General features: G+C 39.5%; 1 protein-coding gene across 1 annotated transcript in view; it reads left to right on the top strand.

Moving 5' to 3' along the window:
* LOC129775141 (metallo-beta-lactamase domain-containing protein 1) overlaps positions 1–24,785 on the top strand; it is a 249,371-nt gene that overhangs the window by 73,994 nt on the left and 150,592 nt on the right. The window lies entirely within an intron of this gene.

Here is a 24,785-nt window from a genome sequence, read left to right as displayed (position 1 = left end):
AGCAGCTCATAGACAGCCGGTGCGAATCTGGGCGTCTTGGTGAAATTGAAACCACTTTGGTTGCCGGGCACTGCGGGCACCGGAGATGACACACCACTTAAGAGTTTGGTTTTGTTTTATTGCGGTACGAGGGATGGATGATCGATTACGGGTGACGAGTGGTCATTTCCCGATGTTAGCAATAATATTTATGATTGCGCAGTTGTGAGTTACGTGCCGCCATGTAGCAGACAATGTAGTAATAATATATACAACTGTATATCACTCTAGCGATCACCAATTGAATGATTAGAGATGTAAATGTATGAACGCAATTTGAACTAAAAGTAATTTAAAAAGGTTGTGTTTTATGCTCATGAAATTGATTTCTAAGCTGAAATTGCTATATTCTCGTATATATTCCGTAATAATAGAAACAATATGTACTACATTCTCAATCACTCAATGGATTTAAATCAGGGTTTCTCAAAGTGGTCGATTTCGGTTTCCCAGGGGTCGACAGAAACGAAAATTGATTTTGGGGGTCGACTGGGTCTGAATATCGACCTCTATGAAATAAAACAAGTTCTTATTTGAAATATTTAAGATGCTCCATAAGTTGTGTTACGTGAACCACCCTGTTATAAGAATGACCAGCGTTGCAACATTTGATTCAGTAAAATTTTCTGAAAAAATGTGTATATCTGTGCGTGTAATACGCATCTCCTAAGTGAGAATGGATTTATCTTGACCGTGCTCTTAAAAATTAAGGTAACAACTACGTCAGTACGTAGATTAGTTAACCCTCAGTCATCTGTAATCGTTCTGTATTTTAGATACTGAATAACAAAAGCGCTACAAATTTTATTTTGTCAGGTGCCCAAATTTTATATTTTCCAATCATACGGAGTTAAATGGCCCAGCAGAAGTATAATATGCTCATAAGCTGTTTCTCTCAGAGACTATAAAGCTCAGAGAAACAGCTTGTATGAATGAGAGATTCCATCAATCTATTCACTTCATGTCCACCAGCGAAGAGAAGAAACCGTTTCTCCGGTGAGGGTGTTCTCCCAGTATTCGTGCATTAATTCTCCAGACCGCGCTCTTTTTTCCTACATTCTCTGAGCACACAATATAGATGTCAGATGTGAAGACATGTTTTAGTTTTGAAGACATTTAATTTTGTGAAAACATACTGAGGTCATTTCAAAGTATGTAAAAACAATTGTTTGTGTGATTTATCGAGCATGATTTAGAAATATGGTTTGCTCATTTTTGTTCATTATAATTACATTTGAAGAGATATTTGAAAAAAATCATCTGGCATCCCTCACATACAAAAATGTTATCCGGTCGATAGCGAACAAATTGCTCCGAACAGAGGTATGCCGTACTGCCCGATGGTAAGCTGATGCGGAGAATATCAAATTGAGAAGGAAATAAATCCTTTCTTATCGTTTTCTTCATCTAAGATATCCACTGAGAACTCAACTCAATAAATATGTGACAAGTCACTTGTTGGGTCTTGCTGCCTGTTGATGCTTGCCCCGCCCTTGGTATTTATTAAGAACAACAAAAAGGAGAAAACACACATTTATAGAAAAAATAGCTAAATAGGGTCCTTCGCATAAAAATAAAAAAAACATATACCTATTTCCTAAACTATATGTCGATAAATAAAACCTAAAATAAAATTGAAATGACAGATTAAAAAATAGCTATTTAAGGGTTAAAAGAAAGACGGCACATAGTCGTACACAACACGAATTAAGGATTATATACAGCACAAACAACATTACACGACATATTAAAACATCGCTGCGGTTGGTAGTGCTGAAGGCGATGAAAACCAACCCGGATTTGGCGGGTCGTAGAGGTTCCGGTTGGAGCGAGTCGGGACTTGTCCGAGCCACGCTTCAGAGACTAGACGTGTTCTCGATTGGAGCGAATCATATAATATCGAGTTAAATTCGAACGAAAAGACATTCTTTTACGAAGTCGAAGAAGGAGTCACCTTCCGTACAAAACCCATCCAGCGGGTTGTAGCGGTCGCGCAGTAACGTGAAGTGAACTTCCAGATCGGTGATTACCGTCATATAACCAGAGCGCGGTGTGGCGTGGCCGAGGATCCGTACCGGCACCCTGAACGACGAACGAGAGGACAAGGCTGCGACGATCCGAATCTCCGTCAAACAGGAGAACCAACGCAGGAACGAGGGAGTATCAGCGGCAGTCATAATCTACGCCGAAAGTGGAGTCAACGCAGGAACGAGGTAGTATCAGCGGCGGGCCAGGACACGACACAATACACACCTGTGAGTACTTATAAATCTGAGTAGGAGTTAGGGAATTAGAGCAGACAATAAATCGAATAAAGACCGTCTCTTTAGGAAACTATAATCGGTGTTTTCCCTTTTCTGAGAAACCTAATTTGGTTGGAATTGAGCCGACCCTGGGAGGGAAAAGAAGGAGTACATGCGGGCAGCTGGGCGTAGCAAGCCTGTGTTACAAATATGACTCACAGTTATCGCCTCTGAATCGGTTGCAAGCAACGAAAACTTATTTTTTAAAGCATGTTACAAATGTAAAACTTGCATGGTAGGATTCTATCGGTGACTAGCACGATTGCATTTCTATTCTTGCTGGTTTACGAGAAAATCAGACGGATCAAATTGCCCGGCAGGCGAGTTTTAAACACATCTCCTCTACATGGCTTTGTTGAAATTTGTTTTTCTTAAATTTTTCGTCAATTTAATTCTTGACGCTGCTCCTTGAGCCGATACATAGTTCTTTGCTCTCAAAACAGAGTCCATCATTGTGGAAGCTAACCGATTTCAGAAATTTGTTTTGTTGGCTTTGGGAAGCGAGAATATTCACTTAACACACGCTGATGAATGTGGAATTATCAAGTGTCCCAAAAACATCTTTAGACGTCGTAAACAAGTTACGTAACACGAGAAGGGAGGGGTGGGTCGAGTTCGAGTTACTTACTGTGTATTAGAGATAGGAAATTGCCTTACGTAGAGAGAGGGGGGAGGGGCTCAAAAATCAGGATTTTTAGCGTTACGTAACGCATTAGCAGGAATGGAGAAATGAGGTGACATTTCACCTTTTCAGAATATAAATCTCATTGTTATTAGATATTCGCGAACAAGGTGTACACGAGTTCAATTAAACTTTGTTTTGTTGAAGATTAGTTTCTTCTTCAAAACCAGAAATGAGTGCATTAGCCCTACTGGAAGCGTGACATAAAGTTCTTGTACTTAAGCTGATTCATTTATTATGGATCTACAAAAATACATGGTGGGACAGTTATGCCTAGAACATCAACATTGGACAATTGAGCTTGATGTTGATTTTCGAAAAGTTGGGAACAATAAGTTTTTTTTGTGGTTTTCTGGAAGATTAGACATGAAAACATCGTTTTATGAAGAAAAGCCAGTCAATAGTCAAACGCATCAATTATTGTCGGTAGAGGTCCTCCGTATGGTTTCATTCGGTTTTAGCAGCTCATAAGGACCGTATCGTTAATTATGGGTACGCTCAAAACACAGCTTTATTTCAAATATTGCATTTATTTTTCAGTTCTGATATCAAAATATTGTATCTTATGAATGAAAGAAAGGAGTAACAGTAAAAAATAATCAAGATTCTGATTTTCGCGCCAATGATCGCACCTGCTTCTTGATGTCCCTCATTAGGTTCTGGACAACCGTCTCATCGACTTGTTTGCTCACATTTATCCAATCCTTTTTGAGCTGCTCAAGGTCATCGGCTGCCTTGTCCTTCTTCCGCAGTCGTCCCTTCATCAAAGCCCAAAATTTTTCAATAGGTCTTATTTGCGGACAATTTGGATGATTCATCTCCTTTTCCACAAAATCGACATTATTCTCGCGATACCAATCCAAGGTCAAACGTGCATAGTGGCATGATGCCAAATCAGGCCAAAATAGTGTCGGACCAGTGTGCTTTCGGATGAGCGGTAACACACGCTTTTGGAGACATTCTTTCCGGTAAATTTCACCATTCATATTCCCGAGAGTGAAGAAAGGAGATGATTTCATGCCACATTGACAAACAGCTTGCCAAACCAGCACTTTCTTACCGAATTTTTCGCAAAAAATTGACTTCTCCGCGTTCGGGACATCTGTTCCTTGCTTTACAGTGTAAAACTGTGCCCCAGGAAGAGTTTTGTAGTCCAGTTTGACGTAGGTTTCATCATCCATGACGATGCACAGTTCGCGTTTGCTTAAAATCCCATCGTAAAGCTTACGGGCACGGGTTTTCACGGAACTTGCCTGAATTTGGCTGCGTTTGGGACATTTTTGCTTTCTATATGCCTTCAGTGAGTTACGTTCTTTGGCACGTTGAACCATACCGATTGATGTTCCACACTTTTTTGCGCAATCCCGTATCGATAATTCCTTTTTTCTTTCAAATTGCCTGCAAATCTTTTTATCCAAGTTTGGCTTGGATGGCCCAGGTTTTCTGCCGCGACCGGGTAGATCCTTCAATGTATTATACATACCAAATCGCTTGATAGCGTTTTGGACCGCATGGACGCTTACTCCTTCCGCCTTCGCCAATTTTCTCATTGATATTCCTGTTTCGGAGCAGTATCTGGTCACAATGGATTTTCGTTTTTCTTCTGTTAGCCCTCTCATGATTGCACTTTTAGGAAAAAACGATCTTTTAACAATGCTAACTGAACGCTAACTGTGTCAACAACAGGAGAAAAATAAACAGCTGTCAAAACAAGCTATAGTCTTTTTCAGACGGAGACTCTAAGGCGTACCCATAAATAACGATACGGTCCTTAGTACATCACACCCAGCTGGTCCCACCAAATAGACAGCATAACCTGCTGGCCGTGAATATTCCGCGCGACCGTCGATGTTGATGCATGGCCGGGGTATCCATGCGTTGCCCGACGTTTAGGATTGTCGTAATGGACCCACTTTTTATCGCCAGTAACGATTCGATGCAAAAAACCCTTTCTTTTATGCCGTTGGAGCAGTTCTTCGCACGTGAAAAAACGGCGTTCGACGTCTCGTGGCTTCAATTCATACGGAACCCAATGTCCTATCTTCCGGATCATTCCCATTGTTTTTAAACGATCAGATATGGTTTGCTGAACTACTCCAAGTGTATCTTGTTGCGCTTGTGACGGATCTTGATCTAGTAAAGCCTCCAAACTTTTTTGGCGGTTTGGAACGTTCTTCGTCTTCCAATTCAAAATTACCACTTTTAAACCGTGCAAACCACGTCTGACACGTTCGCTCAGTTGGAGCATGGTCACCATAAACATCCACCAAAATGCGATTACTTTCCGCAGCTTTTTTCTTCATATTGAAGTAATGAAGTAACACTCCCCGCAAAAACACTCTCGTTGGTACGAAATTCGACATATTCGAAGTGGCAAAAAACCCTGTTGTTTACGCTTCTACTTTTTGACATATACTGAAAAAGAAGCGCCATGAAAGTAGCTTTCCAACGAATGTCTGGAAATTTGATTCACTGGATTAATAATCAAGTTACGCCATCTGTTGTAAAACCGAAGAAACTTATCGGTACACCTAATATTTTGTGTCCAGCATATTCAGCTTCTTCATGTTCTTCATTAGAATCTGAACAATATTCGGTTTTCTTCTGATTCTGCGATGATCTCTATCCAGGACTTTTCCATCATCCTGGTAAAATGTGAGAACCTAGGTTGCTTGTATCGTATCCTTCCGTGCCATCAGTTACTATGGAGATCTTCCTTTGGATGAATGTTCAGTTCAATGCAATACTGCCAAGCTGCTTAGGGTAAGGTTACATTGGCTCGGAGTACGTACGAAAACTTGATTGTGCGATAACTGACGAAAAGAAACAAACAATTTTGTTCGATCGAAGCTGACGAATTCGAACGAAGCAACCACACCACACCAATACAATTTTATGTAGTTGTTTACTTCTCACGATTGGATGCGTTTCGTGCAGCCTTATTTTCGTAATAAGTTGCAGGCAGTATCACCGTAGCCTTAGATGCTGATTCTCACCAGATGAAAGTGCGTTACTATTGGATTTTTTTGACGTTGAAGCGCCTCTAATCTTGAAACATTCTGTAAAGGTTCTTGGAGGATACATTTCTTTTTTTTTATCCCATTTATTTATCTATCAGGCTCATTAGCATTTTATCTGTAACAGAGCCGGGTTTTTATCGTGTACATGTACATATGTTTATGTTTCTATAAATTGTAAATTACACAGTAGAAGTAGTAGCCATTTAAGCGTTAGGTTTTCTGTTCCATTACATTATGGTAAATTACTCTGTAGTAGCCATTTAGGCGTAAGGGTATTCTATCTGTTCTTCCATTGTTCAGCAGACCGGACAGCGGAGACAGTTGGTATTGATCATTGTTGGGTTATTTATAGAACAGCAGCCCGATGTTTCTTGCAGAGCAGAGCAGTTGTATGGATGAATCGATCTTTGTTCCACCGTGGATCGATCTCCATAGCTGATGATGGTTGCGTGGACGTAGTTATTCTATAACAACACAAAGATGGTCAATTGAGGGCCCTGAGTTTGAACTCACGATCGATCGCTTAGTAAGCGAACGCGTAACCAAGTGGCTACGAAGACCCCCTGATACATTTCTTACATCTATATAAATAAAAATGATTTGGTGTCCGTTCCTTACGATTTAACTCAAGAACGGAGCAACGGATTTGAACTGTCAGTATCAGGTTTGATTCGTCTTAGTCTGCGTCAGGTTTATATGCCAAAAAAGTTATGAAATCCATTCGGAAAGTTGGGAAATTTGAAAGTATATTTTTAGCAAACTTTGTATGAAAGTTGAAAAACTGGAAAGTCATTTTTCAGTAAATTTGATGATTTGATTTGAACAGTCAGTATCAGATTTGATTCGTCTTAGTCTGCGTCAGGTTTATATGCCAAAAAGCTCATGAAAACCATTCGGAAAGTTGGAAAAATTTAAAGTCATTTTTTTAGCAAATTTTGTATGGAAGTTAATTAAGTAAATGAATGAAATTGAACAGCCAGTATCAGGTTTGATTCGTCTTAATCTGCGTCAGGTTTATATGCCAAAAAGTTATAAATAAATATGATTTTGTCCGTTTTTAACGAAATAACTCGAGAATGTAGCAACGGATTTAACAGTCAGTATCAGGATTGATGCGTCTTAGTCTGCGTTAGGTTTATATGCCTAAACAGAAATTATATACCACGAATAAAGATAACGCACAGAACAATAATTTCTGTGCGGACTTGAGTGTCCTCGGACTTGAGAAATTATTTAAATGAAAATATCAATTGTTTGTGGGACGAAGGACGAAGCGCGAGCTAATTTCAAGTTTGCACAACCCGAGAAATAATCAAACATCGTGATAAGCGTTGTTAGTTCATTTGATGTTTGATGTCGATATAAATAAAAATGGATCGCCAAATGTGTTGGTAAGCGCAAAACTCGTGAAAGGAATCGTCCGATTTGAGCTGTCTTTATTTTATTCTATCAGGTTGGGGAAAAAGTAATCCATTATTTTTGGGTGAAATTCAACGCTATTTTTGATATGCTTCAGATTGTCCGATTTGGGTCACATATACACCGTTTTGTTGGAAAATTTGTTGCCATTATAAAGGTAGCTTCACAATGTCTCTATGATAGAGGTATTGGTCCTTATTAGCGAAAAACCATAGCAATAGATTTTTACAATCTTCTCTTGATCTCAATTTCATATCACTTTGGAAATTTTGCAATGCGAGAAAAAGGTGATAATCGTTTGGTGCCAGGTCCGAACTAAAGGGTGTGTCACATCAAATTGCGTCACGGAAAAAACGCTGTAGAAATTAAATTTTTATGAATTATATCTTCAGCTTTCGCTTATAATCAGATAAGAGTGTATAGATCACGTTGGACATGCTTCACTGTTAATTTTTCGTAAATTTGGAAAAATGTCGTCGAACGAAAAAGAGCGTCGTGAATTAATCCTGCGCACTCATTTCGAGAATCCGGAGTTGTCACATCGGGACATCGGTAAGATGCTGGGAATCGTCCAATCCACGGTCAGCAGAGTACTAAAACGATACTTCGAGAACCTAACCATCGACCGGAAGGTGAAGAACGGCAAAAATGGATGCTCCGTCAGTGAAAAAGATCACAAGCGCGTAGTTAAGCAGTTTAGACGTGATCCGAGAAGTTCGGTCCGGGATGTCGCCAATAAGCTGAATTTGTCAAGTTCATTCGTCCAGTGGACCAAGCAGCGGGAGGGCCTGCGTACATACAAGGTTCAGAAGGCTCCTAACCGCGACGAAAGGCAAAACATGGTGGGGAAGATGCGAGCCCGGAAGCTGTACACCGAAATGCTGACGAAGCCGCATTGCCTGGTAATGGAAGACGAAACCTACGTCAAAGCGGACTTTCGTCAGCTGCCGGGCCTGTTGTTCTTCTCCGCAGAGGACAAATTCAGCGTTCCGGAGGAGATTCGCAAGCAGAAACTATCCAACTTTGCCAAAAAGTACATGGTGTGGCAAGCGATCTGCTCATGCGGAAAGCGGAGCGCCCCCTTCGTGATGACCGGCACGGTTAACGGGCAGGTTTACCTTAAGGAGTGCCTACAGAAGCGCTTACTACCACTATTGAAGCAGCACGAGGGCCCGACCATCTTCTGGCCGGATCTCGCTTCGTGCCACTATTCAAAGGACGTGTTGGAGTGGTACGAAGCCAACGGGGTCACCTTCGTGCCAAAGGAAATGAACCCGCCCAACGCGCCGGAGCTTCGCCCAATAGAGAAATATTGGGCGATTATGAAGCAGGCCCTCCGGAAGAACCCAAAAGTTGTCAAATCGGAGGCGGACTTCAAGAGAAAATGGATTTCTGTTCAAAAAAACTACAACCTGATGTTGTACAGAACCTTATGGACGGGGTAAAGAGGAAGGTGCGAGCATACGGGCTTGGGCTCGAAGTATGAATAAAAAGAAAATGCCAAAAGTTGTTTAATAGTTTTTATTTTACTGTCTAAAATTTTCAAAAGGATCGGTCTACTGGGCGAATTTCTACAGCGTTTTTTCCGTGATGCAATTTGATGTGACACACCCTTTATATGGTGGATGCATTGAAATATCCCAATCAAGCTCTCGGAATTGTGTGGCGTTGCGTTGTCCTAATTGAACACAACACCTCCTCTGTTGGCCAATTCTGAACGTTTCAGATCAATCGCCAGCTTCAAACGGTCCATTTGTTGACAGTAGAGATAATAATTTAGTGTATTGCACTGAAAAAAAAATTTGTATTTTTTTTAATATTAAGAAAACGTGAAAACTTTCATTTTCATAACAAAAAATCCATTCTGGGTGGGACAAAGTTTGCAAGTATTATATATATATATATATATATATATATATATATATATATATATATATATATATATATAAATTAACAGTTCGACTGAAAAGTTCATAAGGTTGACGTCTAGATGGCGCCTCTTGCAAAAATCTTTCGCCATCTTTCAATGGATATGTGTCAAAATTTTACAGCAATCGGTCGATTGGTTCGTGAGTTACAGCATTGAGAGTGAAGCAACTTTTGCTGTTGTGAGATGAATGGAAAAAATTTCGAATTGCTTCCGCATCCACCGTATTCTCCAGATCTGGCCCCCAGCGACTATTTTCTGTTCGCAGACCTGAAGAGAATGCTCGCTGGCAAGAAATTTAAGATCGATGATGAAGTGATTACCGAAACTGAGACCTATTTTGAGGGAAAACCGAAAGTTTCTCTGATTGAACTATTATTGATCATAATTTTTGAAGAAGCCTAAGTTGAATCCAGGAAAAGGTACGGAAAACTGCGTGAACCAAATTATTACATTCATCATTATCAGACGAGGAAAATATTTTTACATACAGTTTGTGATTTTTAAAAATAAGCACATTTTTTCCTCAGTAATTATATAAAAATCAATTCCATACAAATTAGAAAATGTCTTATCCAATCTATCCAATTGATAGTATCCAGCTAACATTCAATGTTGTTCTTGATACCGGTATTGAAACCACTGAACGAAATAGCGAAAGAGCGCTTTAAAGGAACTGGTTTATCTTGAGAACGTTGGTAATGTCCACAATTTACCAATAAAAGAACTAAACTGGCTGCCGATTGAGAGGTTCTAAAGGATACACTCACACATACCAGTTCGCAACATCTTATCAAGAAGTGCTAATCGTTTTATTTAGCCAGATAAATTTGAAAACACCATTAAATTTTCTACCATTAAAAAACTTTCAACGCATTTGAAGTTCAGCTCAACTCATGTAGCAAACGAGTATTCTAGAGCCACCATTTTGGAGTATTGACTGAGTTAATTTTTTGGATTTTTGAATAGCTAAAACAACTCAAAGCGAAAGCTCTCAGAGTCACACGTCAAGTTTCCGTTCGTGTCTCTCAGCTCAGAGCTCTCTACTCTTTTGTTATTGACGACTATCTTCTCCTGTTATCTCCTGTAAACTGCTGCCTCAAATTAAGAACCGTATTTTCAGCGTTACGTAACTTGTGTATCGCACCTTGCCTCCTATTTGATTTTTTTCGATTACGGTTACAAGATCATTTCAACTATGCTTAAAGTCTTGAGCTAAAAACAGAGATCGAAATGCTCACCGATTGGAGAGGAAAAAACATCCGTTTTCATACACAGGGAAAAATAGTTGAAAATATGAGAGGCGAGAGAATGTTTTCCGCCCATTTCGATTCTCGCGAGAAACGCAATTTTTATTTTACGACGAGTTTTGATTAGCCGAAAAATAGTTTCGTTTTTTGTATTTGTTGATTTTGTTATTGAAACTTCCAGTTTCAATATACTTTTAAAATCGATTTGCTATTCAATTTGCGATTCAACGAAGACATGATTTGGAGTCACAAATTGGCGCACAATTAGTGACTTGAGACTCGGGACATTATCAAGTAAAAGAATCCATCTTTCGGATTGTGTTTTTCGCATCGAAATCGGCGGATTCTGGCCATTACATTTTCAAAACTTGGAGATAGCTGGAACACGTTTGGCTAGCTGGAACAAAATCATGAGTTGGCTCCCCTGACAACTCTAACACTGGACTTCCTGCAAGGAAAAACAAATTTGTACTCTTCGGGGAATCGTCAGTATCCTCCCTGCAAACGATGTAGGCCTTCCATTTCAACCATTTGTCACGCGTTCTGCTATCCAAATAGGAATCTAGCCTAAAAACTAGATGCAAGCTCCACAGTGAGCCATACAAAAAGCCTGTTAGTAAACTTGTTGACCGAAATATTCTGCAGCTGTTCGAAAGTTTTCCTAAATTTACTCAAATCATTCTGTACACGTGTTTCCTGTGGATTGCTTTTGCAAATTCAGTTCAAATACTGCATACAGAATGGCTCGGATGTTCAAATAAATAGATAATTGACAGACCCCGAGAGGGCCCAATGCTTGGAGTCGAGAAAGAAAAATTTGGTTCCCCTCGTTTAGTGGCTCCAAATTCACACCGATATCAATCTTCGAGATTTTCGTCACCCTCAATTTTGCATTTTCTTCGTTTCCACCTCAGCACTTCCGACGCCGCCGCCGCCACGCCGCTAGGATATATCGAAGTGCGGAAAAACCGGCGCACGATTCATGCAGTAGGGCCGGAGGCCGGTGCCGATATCGTTTGCCGCATCTGCGACGTGTCTCCCCTCGAAACTCAATGCTGGTTCGCAAAAGCCACCCTCGATGTTTGCAGCATTTGCCCCCAATAATCTGAAAGGGCCCCGTTGAGCGAAGACTAGAAGAAAAAAACCTGAATATCGCAGCGTTTCCCATATGCTCGCTAGTGCGGAAAAATCAATAATTTTAATTTTACTCGTGATTTTCATTATCCTGTGTTTCGTTTTATTTTTGCATTTTTGTTCCGCCTCTCGTTTAATGGCGAGGAAACCCAGTTGGTGGTGACAGTGGGTGGCTCCGGTCCTATATCTGCCTCGAGCTTCTTTTAACGAAGCCAGGGCTCGGTTCTCCCGTTCCCCGTTCTATTTTTTTCGCCCCATGTCCTCCTCGTTCATGGGGTTTTGGAGCAGGTCATCCGGACATTTAGTAGCAGCTTATACGAAAGAAGCAACCAGACGACAGAGCAATTTCGTGCAGCAGGACCGCTGTTAGGATGTGACAATGGGTTCCATGGGCTTAGAGGTAATTAACCGAAAAAGTTCCCAGCTGTTCGAAGCCGAGAGAGAAAGAGGGATTCGGTGTCTTTGAACGTGTTGTGCTATCGAAGATACAATGCAGGGAGTTGTGAAGTTTTTTTGTTGATGTTTTTTATGCATTGCGCACATTCAACAAGAAGTTCATTTGAGCATGAAATATACTTAATTTTTGAAGTCCGCTTAAATTCAGACACCGTCGTTAGATCAGAAAAGTTTTATTCTGCATCCTTCCGACTGAATTTGAGTTAGTTATATTGCGTTTTTTGACGTTCAGAAACGCCCCTATAGAATGTAGTTTTTTGTTGCAATTTCAAACTGCAATTAATTTTCAACTTTTGGAGCTTTTGAAACGCTTGACTACAAGGTGCAATTAAAATGCAGCTGATGTTATGGTTATATATTCATTTGCGTTCTTTAGTATTAAATTGCTGTATGATGAAGCCGTATGGGGGTAACTTTTTATATTTTGTGCATAATAAAAGAAACAGTATTTTCTCATATATTTTTAAAAATATTTTTCTTCAATGATCGGCTGTTCAATGAAATTTGCATTGCTCTGCATTGTCTTGATTTCATATACCCCCAAAAAAGGAAGTTTTCGAATTTTTTATTGAATAACTATCGTAAATTAGAGTCGAATTTTTTTTTACTTTTTCCTTTTATCATCTCTTTTGGGATTGACAAAATAAAATGAGTTAAAAAACTTTTTAAGTTAAACGGTTTCTTTGTGATTGAACATAATAGTAATACAGATAATGTACTGAAAGCTACAAAATAATTAGATCAGTAGCATGTAGCAGTTATCATACCTCATACATTGATGAGGTTTCCCATTTAATCAAGCTCTTTCAAGTGATATCCATATTGATGGGGTTTTGAAAAAAAATATATATGACGCCATTTGGAGTGGCGGTCATTTTGGATTAGAATTTTTCATAAATGAATGTGTTCTACTAGTCAAGCCCTTTCATTTGATACCCATATTGATGGTGTTTTGAAAATATAAATATATATGAGGCCATTTTGTGATGGCGGCCATTTTGGATTTGCATTTTTCATAAATAACTGTATTCTACTAGTCAAGCCCCCCCATTTGATACCCATATTGATGCATTCATATATTCACAGGCCTTGAAAAGGACTAAAAGTGAATATATACAGAGGAAAATCGATGAACATCAAAGTAATAGCAAAGAACTATAGAAATTATTGAAAAAATTATTAAATTCTAAAAATAGTGTACCGCGATCCATAGTTTAGAAGAAGTTTAGAAGTCAGAAGAGCAGTCAGACCAAACTGTTGCCGATAAATTCAACAGTTATTTCGTCAATAGTGTTCTGCTGATCAACCAAAGTATTGACTTGGTCAGTGAACCTGACTAAATAATACAGCCGATTAATATCAATTGTAGACTAGATTGTTTTTTACCCATCACTTTAGCTGAGTTAAGAGATATTTGTTTTTCATTGCAAAAATCGGCTGGTATCGATAATGTCAACGCAAAAATGATACAAGATTGCTTTCATGTCATTGGACACGATCTACTGGACCTAAGAAATGAATCTCTACGAACTGGGCACGTGCCAACGGTTTGGAAGGAATCCCTTTTGATTCCGATCCCAAAGTTAATGGGACGGATAAAGCCGAAGAGTACCGCCCTATTAACATGTTGCACATATTAGAAAAAATGTTAGAACTTGTTGTGAATGTCCAGCTGATGCACTTTGTAGAAAACAATAATTTGCTAATACCGGAACAGTCGGGATATCGAGAGGGACACTCTTGTGAAACCGCTCTGAATCTGGTGTTAGCAAAATGGAAAGAGAATATCGAGGCGAAAGAGACTATATTTGCGGTATTTCTGGATCTTAAACGCGCTTTTGAAACAATTTCTAGGCCCTTATTGTTACAAACATTGGAGCGCAATGAAATTGTAGGAATGTCGTACAAATGGTTCGAAAGCTATTTGTGCGACAGGACTCAAAGACTCGCGTTAATGATTCATGTTCCGGTCCCATCGGCAACTCACTCGGGGTGCCGCAGGGAAGTGTCTTAGGGCCCATTTTGTTTATTTTATATATAAATGATCTGCGACGGGTTTTACGATATTGTGACATTAATTTGTTCGCGGATGATACTGTTCTGTTCATCGCAACTAAGAATATAAAAGAAACCGAGGGACACATAAACGAAGATTTGCATTCTCTAGCTCAGTGGCTTAAATTCAAACAATTGAAATTGAATGTTGGCAAAACAAAATACATGCTAATTTCTTCAACAAACTCCAGTATTGACGCAAATTTTGAAATAGATGGTGAGACATTAGAACGCGTGAATGAAATCAAATACCTAGGAGTTATCATTGATGACCATTTAACATTTTGTCTCACATTAATAATGTCATCAAGAAGATTGCCAAGAAGTACGGCGTTTTGTGTCGTTTGAAAAAAGAACTGTCGGTGTACAGTAAAATTAAATTGTATAAATCATTGATCTCACCGCACATAGACTTTTGCTCGTCGATCCTATTCCTTGCAAACAATACAAAATTAACGAGATTGCAGCGTTTACAAAATAAAATTATGCGTTTGATTTTAAGATGTAGTAGATACACTTCCTCTAATTTGATGTTGGAAGCGCTACAGTGGCTATCTGTGAAGCAAAGAATTTACTATTTGACAATGGTGTTCATCTTTAAAATTTTAAACGGTATGCTGCCTCGATATTTGTGTGATCGAATTGAAAGAGGAAGTGATGTTCATAGATACAATACTAGAAACGCGGATGATGCAAGAACACCTAACTTTATATTCAGTAGGTCGCAGAACTCGTTGCTATACAAAGGAATACATTTTTTCAATTCGATGCCCAGGGAAATAAAACGAGCGGCAACAATGGCAGAGTTTAAGCGAATGTGTATTTCCCACGTTAAATCTGTTTTATAAAGAGGGTTTCGAAAAATTTTTGTAAATTAATTTTTTTATGTTTATTAACTATTGAAATTTAAAATTTTTTTACAGGTATCTCAAACTGCCATGTTCGTACTGATGATGATGATGTTTTTTTATTGTTTTGTAGATTATTAAAAAAAAGAAAAACGAGCGTTGTCTACGAAAGTTTGAGCCTCGCGTGCGTTTGGTGGGCCTGGACTAATGTTAATAATGAACACTGGCAGTAAACTGACACACAATGAAATTTTATGTAGGGTCTGAAGTGGAAACTGGAATTGGGATAGCTCATTCAGAATTGTCGTAAACTATCTTTCACCAAATGGTGGTATCGATTATTTCTGATTGTAGCAGATCTCTTTTATGTTCTAAGTTGAAATTTTTGGATATTGGGTTCAATTCCCAATCAGTCAAGGATCTTCCCGGGTTGGAAATTTTGTTGACATGCCTTGGAAAAAACTTTGGGCCTGAAGTTGAGACTATGACTATGTCAATATCAATATGGATAGGAACATTGTTTGTTTTTTCGCAGTTTATGCCTATTTTTAATGTTCTATTGATATATATTTATGCCTGCAACAGAGCCAGTTCGCTTTGTTTTTGTTTTTATAATACTGGCTTCTTGATACGTTTGAAAATAAATATTATCTATAAGATAAATCGTCCTGATCAAACCTTTGTAGGGGTATGAGGCGGGCCATCATCATCATCTTTTTATTGATGAGGTTTTGAGAAAATATGGCTTACATATTTTTTTTACCATTTTGTAGCGGCCGCCATCTTGGATTTTCAAGATCATGAAATACGCAGTTTTATAGTGACTACAGAGATTAAGATGTGTTCCGAATTTCAGATCAATCGGTCAACAAGAAGGGGGTCAAATTTATATAAGCTTGTCCTGTAACAAACATACAAACATGTTACAGGGCAAGCTAAATAAAATCGTTTAAAACAGAGTCCAAACGATGTCAACGGGGATCAAACCAACGAATGCAAGACTGTTTTACACGACCACGCTATCCACATAGCCAATGGTGCTGTTGCATGAATGCGTGATAATATTACAGCTCATTTTAAAATGAAGTTGATAAGTGTTTTTTCTGAAAATAAAAGGGAGAGCATAAACGTAATCGTAAAACGTAATCTATATCCTTCTCGTTCTGGACCGTGTATGTGACAGAGTATGCGAAAGGCTTGAATGAGTGCTTATTAGCAATGTGTCTCTTGTTTCGCTGGCTCGTATTAATCTTATATTGCTATAGCATATATATTATACAAACGCCATACCGGTATTTGAGAGTATTCCATTTTCTGTTAGTTTCAGGTTCAATTAATGTAATAAATCACATTAATTTTGGGTGTGTGTGGATAGCGTAATCGTGTAAAATAGCCTTGCATTTCAGCCGGCCTTGGTTTGACCCCCTGCTTGGCATCGTTTGAATTTTTTTCCAACCTGACATTCAGTCTAAGAAAAAGAGAGATCTGCACACACGAACATTTTTTCACCCTTTACAAAAAGAAAAAGCATTTTTCTGCCAACACTAGTTTGAGTGTGGATTATCACGTGATTCTAAATTTTCTTTTTTTTCGATTAAACCGTGATGATTCTTATGGGATAATTTCTCGTGAAATTTAGTTTCTTCAATCTGATATATTGGACAAATCATCAGTTTGAACGACTGTTCACATATTCTAGGAGAGGTGAACAGATAGTTTGCTTAATCTCAGCGATTAATTAGCATAAAGGGTGTGTCACATCAAATTGCATCACGGAAAAAACGCTGTAGAAATTCGCCCAGTAGACCGATCCTTTTGAAAATTTTAGACAGTAAAATAAAAACTATTAAACAACTTTTGGCATTTTCTTTTTATTCATACTTCGAGCCCAAGCCCGTATGCTCGCACCTTCCTCTTTACCCCGTCCATAAGGTTCTGTACAACGTCAGGTTGTAGTTTTTTTTGAACAGAAATCCATTTTCTCTTGAAGTCCGCCTCCGATTTGACAACTTTTGGGTTCTTCCGGAGGGCCTGCTTCATAATCGCCCAATATTTCTCTATTGGGCGAAGCTCCGGCGCGTTGGGCGGGTTCATTTCCTTTGGCACGAAGGTGACCCCGTTGGCTTCGTACCACTCCAACACGTCCTTTGAATAGTGGCACGAAGCGAGATCCGGCCAGAAGATGGTCGGGCCCTCGTGCTGCTTCAATAGTGGTAGTAAGCGCTTCTGTAGGCACTCCTTAAGGTAAACCTGCCCGTTTACCGTGCCGGTCATCACGAAGGGGGCGCTCCGCTTTCCGCAAGAGCAGATCGCTTGCCACACCATGTACTTTTTGACAAACTTGGATAGTTTCTGCTTGCGAATATCCTCCGGAACGCTGAATTTGTCCTCTGCGGAGAAGAACAACAGGCCCGGCAGCTGACGAAAGTCCGCTTTGACGTAGGTTTCGTCGTCCATTACCAGGCAATGCGGCTTCGTCAGCATTTCGGTGTACAGCTTCCGGGCTCGCGTCTTCCCCACCATGTTTTGCCTTTCGTCGCGGTTAGGAGCCTTCTGAACCTTGTATGTACGCAGGCCCTCCCGCTGCTTGGTCCGCTGGACGAATGAACTTGACAAATTCAGCTTATTGGCGACATCCTGGACCGAACTTCTCGGATCACGTCTAAACTGCTTAACTACGCGCTTGTGATCTTTTTCACTGACGGAGCATCCATTTTTGCCGTTCTTCACCTTCCGGTCGATGGTTAGGTTCTCGAAGTATCGTTTTAGTACTCTGCTGACCGTGGATTGGACGATTCCCAGCATCTTACCGATGTCCCGATGTGACAACTCCGGATTCTCGAAATGAGTGCACAGGATTAATTCACGACGCTCTTTTTCGTTCGACGACATTTTTCCAAATTTACGAAAAATTGACAGTGAAGCATGGCCAACGTGATTTATACACTCTTATCTGATGTGGAGGCGATCTGGCGTAGTGGTAACATCCATGCCTCTCACGCTAAAGGTCACGAGTTCAATTCTCACTCCCGACATTCTTCCAAAAATGGAAGTAAAAGTGACGAACCAGCCAAATGAGTTGAAAGTCACTATAATACAGATAAAAAAAAAAAAAAAACTCTTATCTGATTATAAGCGAAAGCAGAAGATATAATTCCTAAAAATTAAATTTCTACAGCGTTTTTTCCGTGATGCAATTTGATGTGACACACCCTTTAGAAGTTATTTTGATGTTTGGTGGCAAAGTGGTCATAGGTGAATAACAACTTACAATGTTCTGTTTACTAAAGCTTATATACCTCATCACATTCTGCTCTTGAAAAAGATTCTTTTGTGGCTTTGAGCCTGGATAAATATGCCACTCCAACTAAACCAAACTTCATTATGCGGAACATTATTATGTGTTTATTACTACGTTTTTGTATGCAAGAGAAAACTTAAATTCAGACTTTGGGAGAATAGGCCAAGCTTATTTCATACATGTACCTACTATATCAAATATGATTTGAACAAATTTGGACGAAAAAAACGCACAAATCTATCCCATTTAGCTTGATATGTGCGGGTGACCACTTTGCCCCCATTAGGTGACCACTTTACCTCCAAGCAAAAAAAAAAGTTCGATTTTTCACCTTTGTGTTTTGATGAAAAGTGTACTATTTTGAATTTTTACAGTAAAAGCCGTTTGCTATCTTGAAGAACAATGAGTTGAACTATAATATTCCTCGAGAAACGGGAATTGAAGCGGTATGTGGGCGCTGGAAATGGACACATTCCTTAGGATGACTACTTTGCCTCCACTTCCCCTATAACCTTTCAAATGCCGCCAATACAAAACAAATACATGTTTGCTACAGAAAGAACGACAAACAAATGAAGGGCGTGTATTTTTGGGAAAGATATGTAACTAACTTTGAGTAGAGTTGAGATATTGACAAGCAATAAGCAAGACTTACTAAGCTCTGAAAGTTTTCTGAAGACAGCATATAAAATTTGCAATATAAAAGTTAGAGCAAAAAACAATTATTTTTGTGGTAATCCTAGCGCAACTTAGAAAAAAAGCGCTATATCGATTATTTCAAGAGATAGATAAAAAACTTTGTTTTACAGATTTGCTTAAAATAACTGAGGCTAAAACATTGTCGAAGCTATATCTATAAATATATGAAAGTTAGATTTTTTATTTCATCGAAAATTTTGGTAACGCTATTTTTGACAACATCAAAATAAGCACTTTATCATATGTACGACTTTAAAATTGGTGATTCTAGTTTTAAAAAAAATAAGCGACCGGGTCAACCGAAAAAAGTTTAAAGCCATGCTACTTTCAAACGACTCAAAGCCACAGGATACATCTGAAAGCGAATATCCAGAGTGCCAAAGTAATGCTCTGTATTTGGTCGGATCAAAAAGGTGTGATCCACTATAAGCTGCTAAAAAATGATCAAACGATCAATGAAGACTTCTACAGGCAACAATTGATCCGTTCAAAGCGAACTATCGCCGAGAATCGTCCAGATTATGCGACCAAAGATGAGTCGATAATATTCCATTGTGACAATGCTCGGCCTCATGTTGCTGTTCGAGTGAAAAACTTTGGGTGGTATACACTCTGTCCAACTTCTATAAGACCAGGTGATGATCTTGCTGCTTTGTGTCATTGTGAACAAACAATGTTTTAATTTATGTTCTAGTATGTAGGTATTCGTGACTACCATACTACTGCATGATTTTCATATGTGTGTGTGCAAGCGCTGAGCGTAAACGAATGTTTTCGTATTTTCAACTGTCATGTTTCTATAAGACCAGTTACATTTTCCGTTATTTAAGTTGTTTTGATCAAATAAATCTGTAAAATGCCGAAGGAAAAAGTCCTCACGGAGAGAAAAGAGAAACAAATCGATGCATTTCACCAAGAAAATGTAGGTATCAGAGAAATTTATCGTCGGATTGGACGATCCCATCAAGTAGTGCTCAATTATTTGGCGAATCCTCAAGGATAGGGTAAGAAGGAGAGAGCTCCACGTAAATCGAAGCTCTCTGACCGGGATAAACGGGAAATAGCTAGAAAAGGTTCGATCACCTCAAAATCGCATGTGCAAATAAAGCAATATTTCAACTACTCAACTGCTCAGGTGATAATTCGTCAAATTTTGGTAGAAAATTCTCACATAAAGAGGAATTAAAAGGTTAAAACTCCTCATCTTACACCATCTCACATCGGAAGACGTCTGAGTTTTGCCAAAGCTCACATGAACCGACAGTGGGACATGGTATGTTGTGACAAAAAATGTTTCCAAAAGAATACATTTTACTATATACCATAACGAAAAGTTCTTCAATGTAAAGGTTATCTTCACTAACGAAAACAAGTTCAATTTGGATGGTCCTGATGGTTTCAACAAGTACTGGTGTGATTTACGGAAAAAGGAACAGAATTTTCAACCAGGAATTTTGGTGAAGGATCGTGCATGATTTGGGCGGGATTCTGTGCAACCGGAAAGCTCAAGATAGCTTTCACATCATTCAAAAATTACACACATGTTCCTCGTGGAATCCTCTCTCCTACCGTTTTTGCGTGGGTATCGTCACAAAAACTCACAGCAAGTAAACTAAGCAATGGATTAAGAACCAAAAACTTAATTTTTTGGACTGGCCGGCTCGCTCTCTAGACTTGAATCCTGTTGAAAATTTTAGGGGGATCCTTGTACGCAGAATCTACACTGAGGGTGAACCTTTGATTCGTAGCTTTCGTTCTCTTATTGTCATTCGTTTGTTTTTAGGTTCAACGATAAAGAAGGCATAAAATTGAAGAAATAAAACACATTAGAGTCAATATTTAAAATAGGGGTTTCAGGTATTATCGGTATATACGCAGTATATACGCACTGCGGAACCAAACACCTTGTTTAGCCGTTAATCCGTATCGTGTAGCATCTGTTCCGACACGTGACGTTCATTTGAGCCCCTGCCCGAGTTATAAGTGAAATATCTTCGGTGAATTATTCCACAGTACTATACATCTGTCTCCGATTGCTGGTGCAGATAGTGTAATTACTGGTTTTTCGATCCCCTTCTGAGGACGTGACCAATTGTTTAGTTGGTTTGTCTTGTTTACCAAGTGCCAATTTAGCCAATTGTCACGTACGGCTAATTTGTCTTGATTTCGTTTTGGGACGGCGCACAACAATACCATCTTCCCGCGTACGCCAGGATTTGTCTTAAGTGCTTAAAGTGTTTCGAAATAACGCGTCCTCAATATTTGAGGTGTTGTCTTTTGGTAGCCTAAAATTATTTCGAATAACACTCTTTTAATGCTACATATTTGGGGTGAGAGTAATGGAATAAATTTCTGATTTCATGCCAAATTATACGTAATCCAATTCTTGTTTCACTCATTCAATATTCAATTTGTAGGACCGGATTGCCAACACGCTAAGTTCGACTCTGTGTGTCATCATCACACCTGCCTTCCAATCAAATTTACTAACTCGTGTCCCAGCAAAAACACCATCGCTATCATGTCCTATCAGTACCACGATAGATTCGCTAACGACCTTCCGGCTACTGCCATGGACACACGAACATGTGCCGCTACCTTGGAAATGGAAGCGATTCCCCCTTCGCATACTGCTGCCATGCCAGAGCCACAGCAATCCTGGAGCTAAACCAAATCGAAACCGGGAACCGGGCCTAAATCAACGAGAAACGAGCAAATGAGCGTTTATTTGATCAACATCAATTCAGGAAAAGCAATGATGTTCCAATTTTACAAGCCGAGGAGTCTGAGGGGGCGATGTTTCCGCTCTGTGCAGCACGGTCGACCATAAAAACCACTCGGCGGAAAATCGGAACGGACACTAAGTGTGTGGACCGTGGTACGAATTTAAAATTATTTTCCCTCCCCCCACTCCAACACCGATTCGCTATTTACCAGCAGAGTAGCAAATCAGAGAATAATGACACTGGAAGTGGAAGTGTAGCGCTTCTCCGGAAAAACACAAAGTGGGTGATTACGATCGGTGCTGAAGAGACAGAGAGACCGAGAGAAAAGGAAATGATAGCGCGAAAAACGAAGACAAATATATTAAAGAAAAGGCACTTTTTGATCGTCATCTCTGTCCGATTTTCTTTCTCTCTGTTCGAGGATACGGTAAGCGGTCGAAATTAATTTCTTGCGTCCGAGTTTTTTTTTGGCTCCGGTCTCTCCAGAGTGGAATTGGTGTGACGAATCGCTGGCTAGATGTGGGAAACGATCCGACTCTGCATCAATTTGGGACTTTTCTGATTATCGTAGGCGATTTTCTTTTTACGTCCCTTCCCACTCGGAGCACAGGACCAAAGTCCGGGGAAAGTTTGCTAACAAGTTGCTAGCTTTACGCCAGCGGAGGCGTTGGCTCAGAGTCGGACACAGATGCCACCGCGAAGGGACGCTTCATAAAGAAGCAAGATTTTCTTGCTTAGGATTCTTTATTCAATTGTGGTTTGCAGTGACGGTCGTATCGGTGGTGGCATGTTTCTTTCCGGTTTGTTTTGTTTATTTTCCACTCGTTAAATAGAACCAACCCCGCCGGTCGTTTCGGATCCGATGCTGCTCTCTCATGAATACAAAATGATTCAACTAAATTTGTCAGCTGTAGGGAAGACATGAATTAATTGTGATTTCAAAATTTGTTCGGAAAGAGGGATGAAGATTTGTGCATGCATGCGTTAGTGAGCGCGGTGGGAAGTTTTGGTTTTCTTTTCTAATTGAATTAGCGCAGATGAATATAGAACATTTCTGCGCCATTTAATGGACTTTCCATTCGGAAGTTTAATGAATATTAATTCACGGAATTTGTAAGTGCGGAGAGTTGCATAGTCCGCTCTTAACACATCAACGTCAACTTTGCTTAGTTGAGAACGCAATTATTTGTACGTTGTAATGGAAATCATATTTCAACCATGTTTCAATTAGGTTTGGGACCGGGATTTAATTAGGAAATGTTATATGGTGATATATACTGTTCTGGTAGTCATTAGTAAAACATTTGGTACTTTTCTGAGTTTCGACATTTCTCGATAACATTCTCTCACACAAATGTATTGTCTGCCTGTCAAGTTTGCACTAGACATTTGAACTATGGCTAGGCTGACAAAACGTACCGTTTTTAACGGGTAAGTTTGGTTTTTTCGACCAAATTTTCGCCCCGTCTTTTTATCAATCTGTACCGTATTTTGAGTAGAAAGAGAAAAAAATTATGCCCAAATCGCGTAGTACAATTTGTTCGAAAACCCGTGCCGCAAACTACGGTTGCTTTCTACCAGAGATCGGAGAATCATTTTTCAGACATTAATCGGCTTTTTTGGAAGAAACAATGTTGCTGAAGTTGTTTTCATTCTTGATCATCGAGGTGCAAACTGTTCTTAAAACTCTAGTTAACGCAGTTGAAACATAGTATGCTAAATTTATTATGTTAAAATGTGAAAAAAATGTCTTTACTGTGTTGGAATACATTAAAGAATGGAAGGCTAGTCTAGGAGAAACACAGTAGAATATATGGATTGCAGTTCATTCCTAAATAGTCAAATGTTCAAAGTAGCAGTAAAGAAAATTCCAGTTCAAATAATGGAAAATATTTTGTTTGATAAGTGGACAATGATTGAAGAAGTTATAATTTATGAGGTAAAAATGTGTAATAAAGAATTCGTGACAGTTGCAAATCGGAAGATGCATATGTTTACAGAGAAGGATAACGAATTTTTAGAGTGCAAGAATTCGTGAAGCTAACGGATTATAGAGCGATCCCATGCCAAATCAGCCGGTAAGGTGGGTCTTCTTCTTCTTCTTAAATGACACTTTTGAATAACCCAGCTACGTGGGGTATATTATCTTGCCCAGGAACTCGGTAACACATCTTAACACTATAGCGGCTGGAACGATAAAGAGGGCCGATTTCCTGTGTGATGTTTTCACATCAACTGTCAGGCCGAGCTCAAGGTTCGCTCGTCGAGTTGCTGTGATCGAGGTATGTACGATTTGTGCGATGAGCGAATAAGGTTAGACAGTCATAGCTGGCAGTGGTTGAACCTGGCGCGGTCGTCTCGATCCGCTTTCAACTGAACCTAACGCGGTCGTCTCGATCCGCTTTCAATTGAACCCAACGCGGTCGGTTCGATCCGCTTTCAATTGAACCTATCGCGGTTGTCTCGATCCGCTTTCAATTGAACCTTGTGCGGTCGTCTCAATCCGTAATCATTTGAACCCAACGCGGTCGTCTCAATCCGCTTTCAATTAAACCTTGTGCGGTCGTCTCGATCCGCTTTCAATTGATTCTAGCGTGCTCATCAGGAGCCATTTCCTTTCTTATCCATCGCGGAAAAAAAGTTTTTCACTTCCATCTACTGTGTGACATGTGTAAATCACACAATCCGTAAATCCAACAAGCAACAACAAAAAACATCAAAACATATAAAATAGCGTGCAATGTTATGTTCAGAAACTCTGGAGAACTTGGGAATTTTGTGAATACAAACCTGTTTTTCTGTATGATTTTTTTCATAAAATTGAACGCACGCTATTTACTAATTCTAACGCGAGGACATAGCATACCCGTTAACTGTCTAAGTTCGTTGGACCCGGGCGACAGCGATGTTTTTCCCTTCCCTTCCA

This window comes from Toxorhynchites rutilus, chromosome 3, assembly GCF_029784135.1.
Source record: "Toxorhynchites rutilus septentrionalis strain SRP chromosome 3, ASM2978413v1, whole genome shotgun sequence".
Lineage (NCBI taxonomy): Eukaryota > Metazoa > Arthropoda > Insecta > Diptera > Culicidae > Toxorhynchites > Toxorhynchites rutilus.
This window is presented reverse-complemented; position numbering and strand designations above follow the sequence as displayed.